Source organism: Amborella trichopoda, chromosome 3 (assembly GCF_054954075.1).
Source record: "Amborella trichopoda isolate Santa Cruz 75 chromosome 3, AtrichopodaSantaCruz75HAP2 v2.0, whole genome shotgun sequence".
Classification (NCBI taxonomy): domain Eukaryota; kingdom Viridiplantae; phylum Streptophyta; class Magnoliopsida; order Amborellales; family Amborellaceae; genus Amborella; species Amborella trichopoda.
The window spans coordinates 33,332,501-33,340,000 of NC_142338.1; the positions used below are offsets into that span (position 1 = coordinate 33,332,501).

Here is a 7,500-nt window from a genome sequence, read left to right on the forward strand (position 1 = left end):
CTGTATTTCGACTTGGACAGAATTTCTGCCCAATTAGAGCTGCATTCCCAAACAGCCCGACTCACCGACAGCGCCTCGTGGTGTGACAGGGTCCAAGGACGACGAGGCTCTCACCCTCTCCAGCTCCCCCTTTTAGGGGACTTGTGCCAAGTCCGTCGCTGAGGACGCTTCTATAGGCTACAATTCGAGCAGCGGGGCCACCCGATTCCCATGCTGGGCAGTTCCTGGTTCCCTAGCCGTTACTAGGGGAATCCAGGTAAGCTTCTTTTCCACCTCTTATTGATATGCTTAAACTCAGCGGGTGGCCCTGCCTGATCTGGGGTTGCAATGTGGAATCTTTGCACGGAACGCAGGTCCGTGGGTTTGCTGGTGGCCAACTTATGCTGTGGTGCGACAGCGACACACTGTGGAGGCCACCGATCGTCGCGTCACCTGTAAGCTATGGGCCTAGTTTTGTACCTACCGTACCATCAATGCAAGGGGAGGGAAACGGGTGGCCATCTTACCCCCGAGCCCTTGCACTGGTCCGTGCAGGGGTGAAGAGGGGGCAACGTTTGGCATGACGCCCAGGCAGGTGTGCCCTCAGCCTACAGCCTCGGGCGCAACTTACTTTCAAAGACTCGATGATTCACTGGATTTTGCAATTCACACCAAGTATGGCATTTTGTTACGTTCTTCATCATGGCGAGCCAAGATATCCCCCTACGTGGTGCACCCCCCACCACATTTTCACCGTGATCCTTTTCCTTAACACTTGACGCGCCGGGGTATTGTTTTTCGTTTTGGTGGGATGAGCCTCAAGTGGACCTCAAAGGTGGGGGCCACGCGAGGCTCTCCACCACCGCATTCTCTCCACATGTTCGCCAGTCTGTCTGCTAGGGCATCCTTCACTGATCCTTCCACAGGTTCACCTATGGAAACCTTGTTACGACTTCTCCTTCCTCTAAATGATAAGGTTCAGTGGACTTCTCGTGATGTCACCACCGGCGATCCGAACACTTCACCGGACCATTCAATCGGTAGGAGCGACGGGTGGTGTGTACAAAGGGCAGGGACGTAGTCAACCCGAGCTGATGACTCTCTCTTACTACGAATTCCTCGTTGAAGACCAACAATTGCAATGATCTATCCCCATCACGATGAAATTTCAACAGATTACCCGGGACTGTCGGTCAAGGCTATATACTCGTTGAATACATCAGTGTAGCACTAGTGCGTCCCAGAACATCTAAGGGCATCACAGACCTGTTATTGCCTCAAACTTCCATGGCCTAAACACCCATAGTCCCTCTAAGAAGCTGGCCGTGGAGGATACCTCCACGTAGCTAGTTAGCAGGCTGAGGTCTCGTTCGTTAATGGAATTAACTAGACAAATCGCCCCACCAATGAAGAGCGGCCATACACCACCACCCATAGAATCAAGAAAGAGCTCTCAGTCTGTCAATCCTTACTATGTCTGGAATTGGTAAGTTTCCCCGTGTTGAGTCAAATTATGTTGCAGGCTCCACTCCTGGTGGTTCCCTTCTGTCAATTCCTTTAAGTTTCAGCCTTGCGACCATACTCCCCCTAGAACCGAAAGACTTTGATTTCTCATAAGGTGCTGACGGAGTCCTAAGAGCAACATCCGCCGATCCTTGGTCGGCATCGTTTATGGTCGAGACTAGGACGGTATCTGATCGTCTTCGAGCCCCCAACTTTCGTTCTTGATTAATGAAAACATCCTTGACAAATGCTTTCGCAGTGGTTCGTCTTTCATAAATCCAAGAATTTCACCTCTGACTATGAAATAAGAATGCCCCCAACTATCCCTCTTAATCATTACTCCGATCTCGAAGGCCAACACAATAGGACCAAACTCTTGTGTTGTTATCCCATGCTAATGTATTCGGAGTGTAGGCTTGCTTTGAGCACTCTAATTTCTTCAAAGTAATGGTGCTGGAGGCACGACCCGGCCAATTAAGGCCAAGAACACATCTCCGGGTGAAGACGGGACGGCCGAAGCACACCATGAAGGCGGATCGGTCGGCCCAGCCCAAGTTCCAACTACGAACTTTTTAACTGCAACAACTTAAATATACGCTATTGGAGCTGGAATTACCACGGCTGCTGGCACCAGACTTGCCCTCCAATGGATCCTCATTAAGTTGTTTATATTGTACTCATTTCAATTACCCGACTCTTGGAGCCTGATATTGCTATTTATTGTCACTACCTCCCCGTGTCAGAATTGGGTAATTTCTGCGCCTACTGCCTTCCTTGGATCTGGTAGCCGTCTCTCAGGCTCCCTCTCCGAAATCGAACCCTAATTCTCCGTCATGGATCCTACCATCGAAAGTTGATAGGGCAAAAATTTGAATGATGCATCGCCAGCACAATGGTCGTGCGATCCATCACGTTATCATGATTCACCAAAGCATCGGGCAAAGCCCGCGTTGGCCTTTTATCTAATAAATGCATCCCTTCCAGAGGTGGGGATTTCTTACACGTATTAGCTCTAGAATTACTACGGTTATCCGAGCAGTAGGTACCATCAAATAAACTATAACTGATTTAATGAGCCATTCACTGTTTCACAGTCTGAATTAGTTCATACTTACACATGCACGGCTTAATCTTTGAGACAAGCATATGACTAATGGCAGGATCAACCAGGTAGCATCCCAAAACGACATGGGGGAACCACACGGGAACTAAAGTAGGGGCTCGAATGGAGCCCTGCATTTCGCTGCCAAATGAGGCGAGTGGTGGACGTCCATGCGGTGAGCCAACTCAAGGCCACACAAGTAAGCAACCTCCAATACCAAGAGACATAGGGAGAGCTCAAATGGCACCAAACTGGGGAATCGAAAAGTGGAACCGTACCAAGGGTGCCGTAAGAGAACAAGCCCACGAGGAGAGCGACCGTGGGGCCAATGGTCCACTGCAACAATCCAAACGCCAGCTGAACAAAATACACTTCCATCTCAAATGGGTATCGAATGCACACGCACAACAACTACCACCATAGTAGGGGAGACGAGAAGAACATCCCAAAACAAAGACCATACACCGTTGCTCCCACAGGTGCATTTGCTTGCACTGGGCGATATTCATCTCACGGGCAGAGGCCAAAAAATCATGCGGCAAGATTCGTAAAACGTCCATGACTCACCAGAGCTGGGCAACACTTGAATGAAGGCCAGCACTGGAAGAAGTCGGTATGTGCGAGAAACCACGACTAGAACGGCATTACAAAACCTGAAAGATACAAGAGGCAAGGAACTAAAACAGCACGGAAGCTCATCTAGCGGGACATGCTATATTGCGTAAGGGACGCAACGACGCAGCCTCAGGCCTGCAACCCCACCATCGTCCATCATCCAAAGAGGGCCATGTCAAGGAGGGAAGCAAGACATCATATTGCTACCATGGTTGGGCCATATCACGTTTGTGACGCAACGGCGCAGCGTCCAGACATCCCAACCACCATCACCTAGACCTGAATCATGTCCGGTGGCTAGACGACCGCCATCCACTGCTAAAGCTCGTTGATCGGCACATGCCATATTGCGCTAGGGACGCAATGGCGCAGCCTCAGGCTTGCCAACCCGCCATCATCCAGAGGGGAGTCATGTTAAGAAAGGAAGAAGGACTTCATCTGGCTGCAATTGTTGGTGCCATATCACGTCTTAGAGACACGACGACATAGTGTCAAGACATCCCCACCTCCTCGCCCAACATACAGCACTAGGATCGGTGTCGAGGGAAACCGTCGTTCACTGCCCAAACTCTTCGATCGGGACAATGCACATGGTGCCATATTGCACCACGAAAGCAACGGCTCAACCTCAGGACTGCCACGCCATCGTCATCCAAAGCGGATCTTGTCAGGGAGGGAAGCAAGACTTGTTCTGGCTGCTTTGGCCGGTATATCACGTCTTAGACGCAGATGTACAGCAGTCGAGATAGCTTCCCTAGCCGCACCCGGAAGCACATCGTCATCTTGCTGCCTTGTAGATCGGATCCACATGGAGGTCGACATTCATTCCCTACAAGTGTTTGCATGTGTCCAAGGGGAGGCAGGAGACGCATGCGTTTACCCAGATCCGACTCTCCCCAACTATGTTTGATAGCTTAAAACATCAAAAATTCAAGAGTGGTTGCTATTCCATTGAATCTAGCATACACTTTTTTTCCTAAACGGCAACCCATCCCACCACACCACCATGCCCAGTGCACAAGGACATGTGTCCAAATCAGCTTTCCGAGCACAAACTCACCTTGGAGCATTGGACCTCAAGCTCCTGCACTGCCCATCCTGGACCATAAGACGGTGTGGGCCCGTCCTAGTCCATCGGAATAGCTGGTGAGGTGGGATGGGGCGGCCTGGAGCACACCATAGTGCGCTGTGTGGCGTGGATGGTTGGCATCGAGGTACGTGTCTACGTACGGTGTCGCGAGGGCCTAGGGCATTACACACACGTCATGAGAAGGAGGCAACGAGGTGTGCATCAAGGCACAATGGACACCAAGGTGTGTGCCTTGGCACAGTGCTACAGGTGCATGCAGGTTGCACGGCCTGGGAACATCCACGCGATATGGGTGCTGAGCACGGAGGTGTGCGACTAGGCACAGTGCATGGAGGGTCCTCGGGGCAAGGCACACCGATGTTGTATGGCTGGTGGGCACCGAGGTGTGTTCCTAAGCTCACGGTGTCACCAGCACCTATCGATAGCCAAGCTAAGCACTTCTACAAAGTACGCCAGGTAGGCACCAACGTGTGTGCCTAGGCACAACGCCGTAAGTGCCTACAGGTTGCATGAGGTGGGAACACCCACGCGGTATGGGTGCCGAGCATTGAGGTGTGCACCTAGGCACAGCGCATCGAGTGCCCACGGGTCATCCCAGGAAAGGCAAACCCACTTAGTATGAGCCTGGTGGGCAACGGGTTGCGTGTCGAGGCACGGCGCTGCGAGTGGCTACGGGTTGAACGAGCTGGGCATAACAACGTGACATGGGCGGCGAGCAACGAGGTGTGCAACTAGGCACAGAGCATCAGGGGTCTACGGGTCAGCCAGAGCAGGTCACACCCAAGCATTGGCAGCACGCCTAGCCCAAATCACATACATCAGCCTCGTCCCACCCAGGTGCCCATCCTTCCCAAGTATGTTTGATGGCTTAAAACATCTGGACCTCCTGAGTGACACCTGTTGGGGGTCAAACTAACCTATATTTGACCCCATCACGACACATACAATCTCAATGCACAACGTTGCATCCTTGGGTGCATCATCACCACATGCATGGTTGAAGGCATGGGACCTCGAGGGCCGGTGGGATGAACGAGCTAGGCACACCCACGCAGCAAGGGTTGAGGACTCCATGTTGTGTGCCTAGGTACATGGCGCTGCGATGGCCTAAGGGTTGCCCGAGCAAGGCACACCCACGCAGTTTACATGATGGGCACCAAGGTGTGCACCTAGGTACACGGCATCGAGAGCGCCTGCCAGTCGCAGAGATAGGGACACCCACGCAGTCTGCCTGGCCTAGGCACAGTGCAACAATTGCCTATAGGTTGCATGAGCTGGAAACACCCACGCGGTATGGGTGGTGAGCACTGATGTGTGTGCCTAGGCAAAACGCTTCAAGTGCCCACGGGCCATCCCAGGAAAGGCAAACCCACACATCATGAGCCTGGTGGGCTACGGGTTGCACGCCTAGGCATGGCACTGTGTCTGCCTAAGGGTTGAATGAGCTTGGCACAACAACGATGCATGGGTGGCCAGCACCGAGGTGTGAGACTACGCAAAGTGCATCTAGGGTCTACGGGTCAGCTAGAGCAGGTCACACCCATGCATTGGCAGCACGTCTAACCCAAATCATGTACCTCAGCCTCGTCTCACCCAGGTGCCCATCCTTTCCAAGTATGTTTGACGGCTTAAAACACCTGAACTTCCTGAGTGACACCTGTTGGGGGTCAAACTAGCACATATTTGACCCCATCACATACCATCTCAATGAACAACGTTGCATCCTTGGGTGCATCACCACCACACACACGGTTGAAGGTAGGGGGCCTTAAGGGCTGGTGGGAAACGACCTAGGCACACCCACGCAGCATGGGTTTGGGGCTCCATGGTGTGCGCCTAAGCACACAGCGCTGCGATGGCCTACGGGTTGCCCAAGCAAGGCACACCCACGCAGTTTGCCAGGTGGGCACCGAGGTGTGCACCTAGGTACACGGCATCACGAGGGTCTGCCGGTCGCCGAGACAGAGACACCCACGTAGTATGAATGGTGTGCACCAAGGTGTGTGCCTAGGCAATTGCCTACAGGTCACACAAGCTGGGAACATCAACGAGGCATGGGTGGTGAGCACTGAGGTGTGCGCCTAGGCACAACACATCAAGTGCCCACGAGTCATCCCAAGAAAGAAAAACCCACGTAGTATGAGCATGGTGGGCAATGGGTTGCGCGCCAAGGCACGGCGCTGTGAGTGCTTACGGGTTGAACGAGCTGGGCACAACAACGCGGCATGGGTGGCTAGCAGCGAGGTGTGTGACTAGGCAGAGCGCATCAGGGGTCTACGGGTCAGCCAGAGCAGGTCACACCCATGCGTTGGTAGCACGGCTACCCCAAATCACGTACCCCAGCCTTGTTCCACCCCGGAACCCATCCTTCCCAAGTATGTTGGATGGCTTAAAACATCTGGAGTTTCTGAATGGTACCTGTTGGGGTTCAAACTAGCATATATTTGACCCCATCACGACCCATACCACCTCAATGCACAACATTACATCCTTGGGTGCATCACCACCACTCTCATGGTTGATGGCAGGGGGCCTCGAGGGCCAGTGGGATGAACGAGCTAGGCACACCCACACAGCAAGGGTTTAGGGCTCCATGTTGTGCGCCTAGGCACACGGCTCCTCGATGGCCTACGGGTTGCTCGAGCAAGGCACACCCAAGAAGTTTGCCTGGTGAGCAACGAGGTGTGCACCTAAATACACGGCATCGCGAGGGCCTACCGGTCGCCGAGCTAGGGACACCCACATAGTATGCCTGGTGTGCACCAAGGTGTGTGCCTAAGCACAGCGCAACAATTGCCTATAGGTTGCATGAGCTGGGAACACCGACGCGATATGGGTGGTTATCACTAAGCAGTGCGCCTCGGTACAACGCATCAAGGCTCCAGTGGTCAGCTAAGGCAAGGCACACCCATGCAATATGCGTCTGGTGGTCAACGGGTTGTGCGTCTAGGCAAGGCGCTGCGAGTGCCTACGAGTTGAACGAGCTAGGCACAACAACGCTGCATGGGTGGCGAGCATTGAGGTGTGCACCTAGGCACAGCGCATCGAGTGCCCACGGGTCATCCCAGGAAAGGCAAACCCACGCAGTTTGAGCCTGGTGGGCAACATGTTGCGCGTCGAGGCACGGCAATGACAGTGGCTACGAGTTGAACGAGCTGGGCACAACAACACGGCATGGGTGGCGAGTAGCGAGGTGTGCGACTAAGCAGAG

General features: G+C 53.4%; 1 non-coding gene and 2 pseudogenes across 1 annotated transcript in view; all 3 read right to left on the reverse strand.

Annotated features, from left to right (window-relative positions):
• The window catches only part of LOC148782845 (25S ribosomal RNA), a 3,405-nt gene extending 3,080 nt beyond the window's left edge, over positions 1-325 (reverse strand). The window contains exon 1 of the ribosomal RNA XR_016053161.1: positions 1-325. This exon is cut by the window's left edge and continues 3,080 nt beyond it. This is a non-coding gene — a ribosomal RNA (25S ribosomal RNA).
• A 235-nt stretch (positions 326-560) lies between these two features.
• LOC148782846 (5.8S ribosomal RNA) lies at positions 561-711 on the reverse strand (annotated as a pseudogene).
• Positions 712-888: 177 nt separating this feature from the next.
• LOC148782847 (18S ribosomal RNA) lies at positions 889-2,655 on the reverse strand (annotated as a pseudogene).
• Between the last annotated feature and the right edge of the window lie 4,845 nt (positions 2,656-7,500).